This window comes from Pipistrellus hanaki (genome assembly GCF_964339955.1).
Source record: "Pipistrellus hanaki genome assembly, chromosome: 1".
NCBI classification, from domain to species: Eukaryota; Metazoa; Chordata; class Mammalia; order Chiroptera; family Vespertilionidae; genus Pipistrellus; species Pipistrellus hanaki.
Genome location: NC_140503.1, coordinates 92,835,275 through 92,844,157, shown reverse-complemented (window position 1 = coordinate 92,844,157; position 8,883 = coordinate 92,835,275). Strand labels below are relative to the sequence as shown.

Below are 8,883 nucleotides of genomic sequence, written 5' to 3'. Positions count from 1 at the left end.
ATTTAAAGTATCACTTTAATTCAATTTCATATGTCCAGAAGGTCAAGAGACACAAATGTAATGACTACTACATTTATATAAATGCAAAAAAATTTAAGTAAAATAATATATTTTAAAGTGACCATGTTCAAAGAGAATTTATTCCAGATGCTAGTATAGCTCTATATTTAAGTCACTATGTTAATTAAAAATAAGTCATATGAAGTATATAAATTAACCCTAAAAAAGAATTTTATTTCTGTTCTAATAAATAAGGAATGAAAAAAATGAAAAAGGCAACCTAAAGTAATTAAACTTACAAAAAAAATCAAAAGCATTCTTCTTAAATTCAGGAACAAATAAAAGATGCTCCCATAACTGCAATTATTTATCAACTAGAGGCCCAGTGCACAAAATTCATGCATCGGGGGAGGGGGGGTCGCCTCAGCCCATCCTACACCCTCCTATCCTTGGGTGGATGTCCAACTGCTGGTTTAGGCCCTTTCACAATCCAGGACCACTGATTCCTAACTGATCACCTGCCTGCCTGCCTTCCTGATCTCCCCTAACTAACCCCTCCTGCTGGCATGGTCACCTCCAACTGGCCCCCTGCTGGCCTAGTTTCCTCCAACTGCACTCCCCAGCCATCCTGGTCACCCCTAACTGCCCCCCCACCAGCATAGTCATCCCTTACAGCCCCCTCTTCTAGCCTGGCTGCCCCAACTGCCCCCTATTGGCCTGGTTGCCCCCTCACTGGCTTAGTTTCCCCCAAATGCCCCTCTCCCAGCCAGCCTAGTCACCCCCCACTGGCCGAGTTGTCCCTTATAGCCCCCTCTGCCAATCTGGTCGTCCCCAACTGCCCCCGCCAGCCTGGTCATACCTCACTGTTCCCCTCTGCCAGCCTTATCACCCCTCACTGAACCCCCTGCAGGCCTGGTCGTCCTATGCAGCTTGTTGCTCAGTCATTTGGTCACCCCTCATTAACCCTCCTGCCAGCCCCATGTATCCTGTTTGGTCGTCCATTCGATTGCAATGGTCACTTAGCCTTTTATATAAAGAGATATGCATATCTTCAAATATGATACACATATGGATAACAGCATATGAAAATATACTCAATATCATTAATCATTGGAGAAATGCAGGTCAAAACTATTGATACAATGAAATATCACCTCATACCTATTAAGATGACTAATATAAAAACCAAAAAAATAGTCCTAATTGCATGGCACAGTCAGTTGGAGTATTATCCCATACACCAAAAGGTTATGGATTTGATTTGTCATGGCACATAACTATTTTTCAGTTAAGTCCCCAGTTGGGGTGAATATGGGAGCCAACCAATGGATGTTTCTCTCTCCCCCTTCCTCTTTCTTAAAAATTCAATGGAAACCAATGTGGTTACAGGAAGGACTGGAGTGAGGGTGAGAGTGTTAGAGGGCGAGAGTGTTCAAGGGAGAGTGTGCATGGGTGTGTGTGTTGGGCATCTGTCTGTTGGTGTGGGAAATCTTGGCATGTGTTCTGTTGCTCCTGGCAGAGGAGCATGGTAGCTGTCTCTACATACTGCTCAGCTGGGCATTTCTTAATGTTTAAGATTGGACAGTATGCTGTTTTGAAGGAGTCTGCAGGGAACAGCCCTGAACCAACTCCCCAAGGCCACAGACAGGTGCTTCCAGCCCCACTGCTGCAACCCAGCATCCATGTATGTATGGGCCTGCCACTGCTACAAAGACAATCAAGTGGCAAAGGCCTGAGGTGGGGCAGGAACTGGGTGGTCGTGGCAAAGGGGAAAAAATGGAGGAATGTATCTATAATATGCTTAACAATAAAAATTTAAAAATCAATGGAAATATATCCTTGGGTGAGAACTAATAATAACAATAGCAATAATAATAATTTGAAGTAAAAAAGTATGATACCTCCTACTTTCTTCTTCTTTTTTTTTTCAGGATAGTTTTGGCTATTTAGAATCTTTTGTTATTCCATACAAATCTGATGAGTTTTTGCTCTATTTCTCTTAAAAATTCCTTTGGGATTTTAATGAGCGAATTGCATTACATCTGTATCTTGCTTTGGATAATGTAAATATTTTAACTATATTGATTCTTCCAATCTATGAACATAGAATATCTTTCCATTTCTTTGTGTCTTTTTCAATCTCTTTTAATACACTTTGTAGTTTTCAGTGTATAGGTCCTTCACATTCTACATTAATTTTTATCTGTAGGTATTTTATTTTTTGTTTTAATTACAAAAGATGTTTTTTCATTTCTTTTTCTGAAATTTTACTTTTAGCATATAAAAATGTAACAGATTTTTATATTAATTTTGTATCTTGCAACTTTACTGTGGGGTTTTTGGTTGTTGTTTCTAATATTTTGGTGGAGTCTGGGTTTTCTATATAATCATGTGATATGTAAAAAGTGATACTTTTGCTCCTTCATTTTCAATTTGAATGACTTTTTTTCTTTGTCTTGCCTGATTAATCTGGTTAGGCTTTCTCTGTTGAATAAACATGGTGTTTATTCATCTTTGTCTTGTTCCTGATCTTAAAGGAAAAGCTTTCAGTTTTTCACCATTGAATATAATATTAGCTGAGGGCTTGGATCTTGAGAATATGATGATAAGCAAAAAGAAATCAGACAGAAAAAGTCTAAGAACCATATGATTTCACTCATATGTGAGATGAAACTGAAAGCAACAAATGAACAAACAAGAAAAACAAACCAACAAAAACTCATAGACACAGACATTATATAATAGTATGTTGATTACCAGAGGTCATAATGGATAAAGGGAAATCAAAGATACGGTAATTGAAGGAGACTTGACTTTGAGTGGTAAGCACACGATGCAATATGCAGATGATGAATTATAGAGTTGCATACTTGAAACCTATATAATTTTATTAACCAATATCACCCCAATAAATTGTATTAAAATAAATAAATAACAGGATGTGGAGAAATTGGAAATCTTGTGCAATCTTGGTAGCACTGTAAAAGTGCTCAATTATTTAGAAACAGTACAGATTCAACCACTGAGCCATACTAGCCAGGAAAATGCTTTTAATTTTAGTTTCAAATTTCTGTAGCATTTTTAGGTGAGAATAAAGTTAAATTAATTTTTTAAAAGAGATCCAAAATGGCTAAGAAGTAGATGGAAGTTACACTCATCTCTCTCAGGTCCAAATGGAATTACAACTAAATTACAGAACAATCAACCTGATTAACCAACTGAATATTAACTGAACACAAGTCTTATAACCAATGATTTACAAAATAAATCATATGGAGACTGGCACAAAGGACAAAAAGTCAAGAAGGAATGGCCCCATCTGGCCCATCAACCAATGAACCAGGAGGTCACAGTTGGATTCCCAGTCAGGGCATATTCTCAGATTGTGGGCTTGATCCCCTGTGTGGGGCATGTAGGAGGCAACTGATCAATGATTCTCTCTCTTTCTCTCTCCCCCTCTTCCATATATATATAAATTATATATTGTATATTTTTCTAATTAAAAAAATATAGGTATATACATATACATATATATATATATATGTCTCCTATCTAATAAAAGAGTAATATGCAAATTAACCATCAACCTACTACTTCCACAAGCAATGTCCAACAGCCATGCCCACCAACCAATCAGGAGCAAGTATGCAAATTAACCCAAGATGGCTGCGGCCAAGAGAATAGGAGGGAGGGTTGAGTTTCTCCAGTAATGGAGGAAGTCAAGCTTTCTGTACAGTTGACAGGCCCAGGAATCCAATTAAGGCTACGAAGTTTCAATTATAGAAGGTAAATTAATCCCAACAGAAATGGCTGCCACCACAGAGCAGGCAGAAGGCTTTGGTCCACTCCAGGCTACAAAGTTTCAATTATACAAGATAAACAAATCCCAGATACCAGGGGCTCTGTTTGGGTCACTGCCATCTATTACATGAGTTCACCATAACAAGACTAGAAAATATAGAAGATCTATTTAAAATACAGAAACAAATACCAAGAAGCAACCAAAATGGGGAGATGAAGAACATGCTCCAAATGAAAAAAATTACAGATCCCCAGAAAATTCTTAAATTACATAGAGGCAAGCAAGCAACCAGATACAGAGATCAAAACAATGGTTATAAGAATGTTTTAGAAACTTAGGAAAAGAACAAATGAACTCAAGTAAAAACATAATAAAAAATAGTAAACATTAAAAAAGACATAAAAACTGTCAGAAATAAATAATATAATAACTAAAATGAAGAATTTAGAAAAACATCAACAGCACCTGTTAGGTAAAGCAGAAGATTGAATTAGTGATTTGGAAGACAAGGTAGCATAAAACACCTAATCAGAGCAGCAAAAAAAAAAGAAAATAATTTTTAAAATTGAGGATAGTGTCAGTGACCTCTGGGACAATGTGAAGCATAAAAAATGTGCATATGATAGAGGTACCAGAGGAGAAGAAAGACAGCAAGGGATTGAGAACCCATTAAAGAATTTATGATTGAAATTTTCCCTGGTAAAGGAAAAAACACATAAGTCCAGGAGTGTAGAAAGTCCCAAACAAAGAAAAACCAAAAGGCCCACACCAAAACACACCATAATTAATAGCAACTAGAGAAAGACAGTTACTTATCTACAAGTGAGCTCCCATAAGAATCCTAATATATAAAAACCCAGGGTCCATAACATTCAAAACGACCAAAAGCTCAACCAACTGGAAGTCAGTGCTGGGTTGCCGTGGTGACCCAGCACTGACTGGCCATTGCTGTGGGTGCAGCGACCCAGCACTAACTACCAAGGGGGCTGTGGATCAGGCATGAAGAGAGGCCTGAAGAGAGAAACAGGGCTGATCTATAGTCTTTCTGGCAGCTGTTGAACAGCCCTTGCCTCTCTCTCTCTCAGGGCCTGGCAAGCAGCCTCGCCTCTCTTTCTTTCTGGCTTCCACTGGGGCTGCTGATCAGCCCCACCTCTCTGCTCAGGCCCATTGATATGCCTGGAGATGCTGACTGGCTTAGAAATCAACGAATCAGAACTTAATATGGGTGAACTGCAAAGGCGGGACCTAAGGTGAGGGCTTTTAAGGGCAACAGCTGTTTGGTGTAAGGTGTAAAAAAAAAAAATTCATTTTTTTAATGAATGGTTTGACAGTATAGTGCATATGGCTGGCTATCAGTCCAGATATAGGAATTATATACTTTTGTTTACCAATAGCATCTTCTCCTGATGAAAAAGGATTTCCCCCCAATTTAAGCAATCCTAGCTTATATAATCTATACTACTAAAAGGGTAATATGCTAATTAGACTGTGTCAACTGGCCATCTTCCAACATCCAACTTTCTTCCAGACAAAGCCATGGTGGCAGGGCCAAAGAAGAGGCTGTTAGGGGCAATCAGGCTGACAAGGGGAGGGCAGCTGGGGGAGAGATCAGGACAGCAAGGAAGAAAAGTTGTGGGGAGATCAGGCCAGCAATGCAGGGCAGTTAGGGGTTAGGGGTGATCAGGCATGCAGGTAGGTGAGCAGTTAGGAGCCAGTGTTCTCAGATTACAAGAGGTATGTCTGATTGGAGAGAGTGCCCGCTGGGCTGAGGAATACCCCCTCTTCCCCCATTGCATGAATTTTGTGCACTGGGCCACTCGTGTGTGTGTGTGTGTGTGTGTGTGTGTGTGTGTGTGTGTGTGTTTATATATGTATATATGTATATATACATATATACATATATATATGTGTGTGTGTGTGTGTATCATATATATATATGAAGAGCCAGGGTCTGTAATGTCCAAAACAACCAAAGGGATGACTGGTCCATTCCCTGGCACTCAGGTTCCATTGATTGGGAGATGACTAATAGGGAAGCCAGGGTCCCTCAAGCTCTAATGAATCTGTGGCAGCAGTGACTGGTGAGTGGGCAGAAGGAAGACCACTTGGTCCCTCCCTTTCCCAAAGGCTTCCATTGATCAAGGGATGGCTAAAGGGAACCAGAGTGAGTGGTATGGTAGGACTGGCAAGCAGCTGGAAGGCAGCCTCTTGGTGTTTCCTCCTCCCCTCAGACTCCAATCAATCAGTGGCAGAGGCGGGCAGCACTGGGGACTGTCTCTTTTAATAGTCCTGAAGATTCAATCTCTAGAGGACTGGTCAGGCACCAATGGACCAGCACCACCGGCACGATCCCAACAGTGCTATTGGCCTCCTGGTACTCAGGCTTAGTAACTGGGACCACTTCCCCTTCATAGATGCTCCACAAGGAAGAAAGGATACCACCAGCAGTGCCAGAGATGGTCAGCAGTGACTGTTCTCCCTGTGCTTCCTCCAGGTCATTTGAGCAGGCCCCCACCTGCCCCTGCCTGCCCCGCTCCAGATGAAGTGTGAGCACTACACACAGAAGGAATGTAGTAAAAAAACAAAAACGATGACCAAGAGAATGCTGCAGTCAATGTCCGGAGTCCAGCTCAAGAAAATGGAGAAAAGGAAGAATTCCATAAGTTAGCCGATGCCAATATATTTCTGAGTGACTGCCTAGCCCTAGCGTGTGACAGTTGTGTGAATGCAGAGGAAGGAGTCCAAGTTTCTCAACAGAATACCAAGGACTTCTGTGTACTCAACCTTAATTAAAAATGTGATACCTCACAGCACAAGGTGCTGGCAGTGACTGTGTGTCCTCAGTCTCTGTCCTATTTTGCTGCTAAATTCAGCCTCAGTATCAATAATGTATCTAGAAGGCTCTGTGGCTTCTTCAAAGGCCTTGGGGCACACTGTCTTTGACATGAAGATAGCTGCAGACTTCGGCATCCTGGAGAGTCGGAAGGAGTTTGTGTGTCGGTACTGCCAGCACCATGAGGAAGAGCCCCAGCTACCCGTACTGACCTCTGCCTGCCATGGCTGGGTCTGTTATGCAGAACACATGCTGGGTCACTCCATCACCTCCACCTCTACTCAGCCAAGTCTCGCCAGAGATCATGGGCTCTGTGGTGAAGGATTACTTTGCCAGACAGCAGAACTTGTCCCAGACAAGATTTTCCACATCATTGTGGCCCATGTTATGACAAGAAGACCCTTTGAAAAGATGTTCCCACATGCTGACTGCATGTTAACCTCAGGTAAAATTGTCTAGATAATGGAGCAAAGTGACCTCACCTCAAATAATGCTGCCATGGACACTCTGTTTGGAGACATGAAGGAAAAGGAGATGAGGCTCCACAAGGATGCCAGTTCCGATGGGTACCTGGCACACATCTTCAGGCACATGGCCAAGGAGCTGTTCAGTGAGGACATGGGGATGCTCACCTACCACACCCTGAGGAACAATGACTTCCAGGAGGTCACTCTTGAAAGGGACAGAGAGATTCTGCTAACGGCTGTGGCTGTTTATGGCTTTCGGAACATCCAGAAGTGGTCTTGAAGCTGTAGAGGGGCAAGTTCCCCTACACTTCATGGAGGTCTTGGCCTGCAATGGGGATGCTTAAGGAGAAGGGGCCAGGCCCAGGTGGAGGACGGGGGTGCAGACAAGGCACTGCTGTGGCAGATGGAAGGCACCTATGCTGCCATCCCAGTGTGGCCCCAGAGACCAGCACCCATGTGCAGGAGCTGTACCAGGAGGGGTTTTGGGGATGCTCCCCCAGGGCCCAGGTGGCCCTGCACACTACCTAGCAAGACATTAAGTGATAAATGTCCAGCCTGCCAAGACATCAAGTGATAAAGGTCCAGCAGACGCCTGGCTACAGGCCGCCTGAAGAATGGTATCAGACACGTGAAAGAAAGGCTTAGCATCTCTGTCATCACTTTGGTTTTCAGAATTCTCTGCTCCCCAACTGTCAGCTCCCTCCCTCTGAGGGGCACTGTCATTATCACATGGGTGCAACTGGTATACTGTATCTTGAGAGAATTGCCCCAATGTACGTATCGTTTTATCCAACAATGAAAAAATCCCAAAGAACAAGAATGGAGACAAACTACTGTCCTTTAAGCTAAAAACAAACAAACAAACAAACAAAAAACGAAGTGTCCTGTTGATTCAGTCCACACACCTCAGAGAGATTGGAGGAGGAAATGGCCTGGTTTGGCCCTGACTTTACCCACTTATGTTACTCTTGAAGGTCTCTTTCCCACAATGTGAATAAACTGCCACCTTTTGGAATAGGAACTCATACGAAAGTCTGCATTCCCAACTTTTCTTAAAACAGATCTATGTTGTGCAGCTGTGGCCACTGTCCTGAGATCAGATCCTTTTGCTGGGAATCAGGGGGCACTGGAGTGGATTCCTCCCACCCCCACTGCTGTGTCCTTTTACATTCAGGGACTAAACTGAACTCACTTTGGGGGAGGCCTGGCAAGGGTGACAGGAGGCACAGATGGAAGGATGGAGAATGGAGAGGCGGACACCCTGCTTGGTCCCTCCCTGGGTGGGGTCAGGCAGATGAAGGCCAGCCAGCCCACCCCACAGTTGGGTGAGATAGCGTCCTCTGTGTCCATCTCTCACCCTATGGGCCTGGCCACTCCCCTCAGCTCTGGGCAGCCCTCTGCATCCCCTGACAGTACACTCTGCCCTCACATGCTGCTCTCCTTAAATGAGAAGGAAGAGAGCAGTTGGCCCACAGACAACTACACAGTAGATAGGGCTCATGGCTAGAGAGTGCAGTGGCAGCAGTGGGAGCCTCTCCTGCCTCCATGGCAGCGCTAAGGAGCAGCGAGCTGAGTGGTAAGGAGCAGCGAGTAAGCAGGTGGTAAGGAGCGAGGGGTCCCGGACTGCAAGAGGGATTTCCAACTGTCGGACATCCCCTGAGGGGTCCTATTCTGCGAGGGGGGATCCCCCCCCCTCTAGTGCACCAATTTCATGCACTAGGCCTCTACTAAAAAATAAAAAGGACATAGTTATAAAAATAAAATGGCAATAAATGTAGCTA

The 8,883-nt window shown here is 43.3% G+C and overlaps 1 pseudogene across 1 annotated transcript; it reads left to right on the top strand.

Moving 5' to 3' along the window:
* The first annotated feature begins 6,341 nt into the window (after positions 1-6,341).
* LOC311620674 (nuclear prelamin A recognition factor-like) lies at positions 6,342-7,630 on the top strand (annotated as a pseudogene). The gene is made up of 2 exons: positions 6,342-6,523; positions 6,614-7,630. The product of its transcript is annotated as a nuclear prelamin A recognition factor-like (transcript).
* The last annotated feature ends 1,253 nt before the right edge of the window (positions 7,631-8,883 follow it).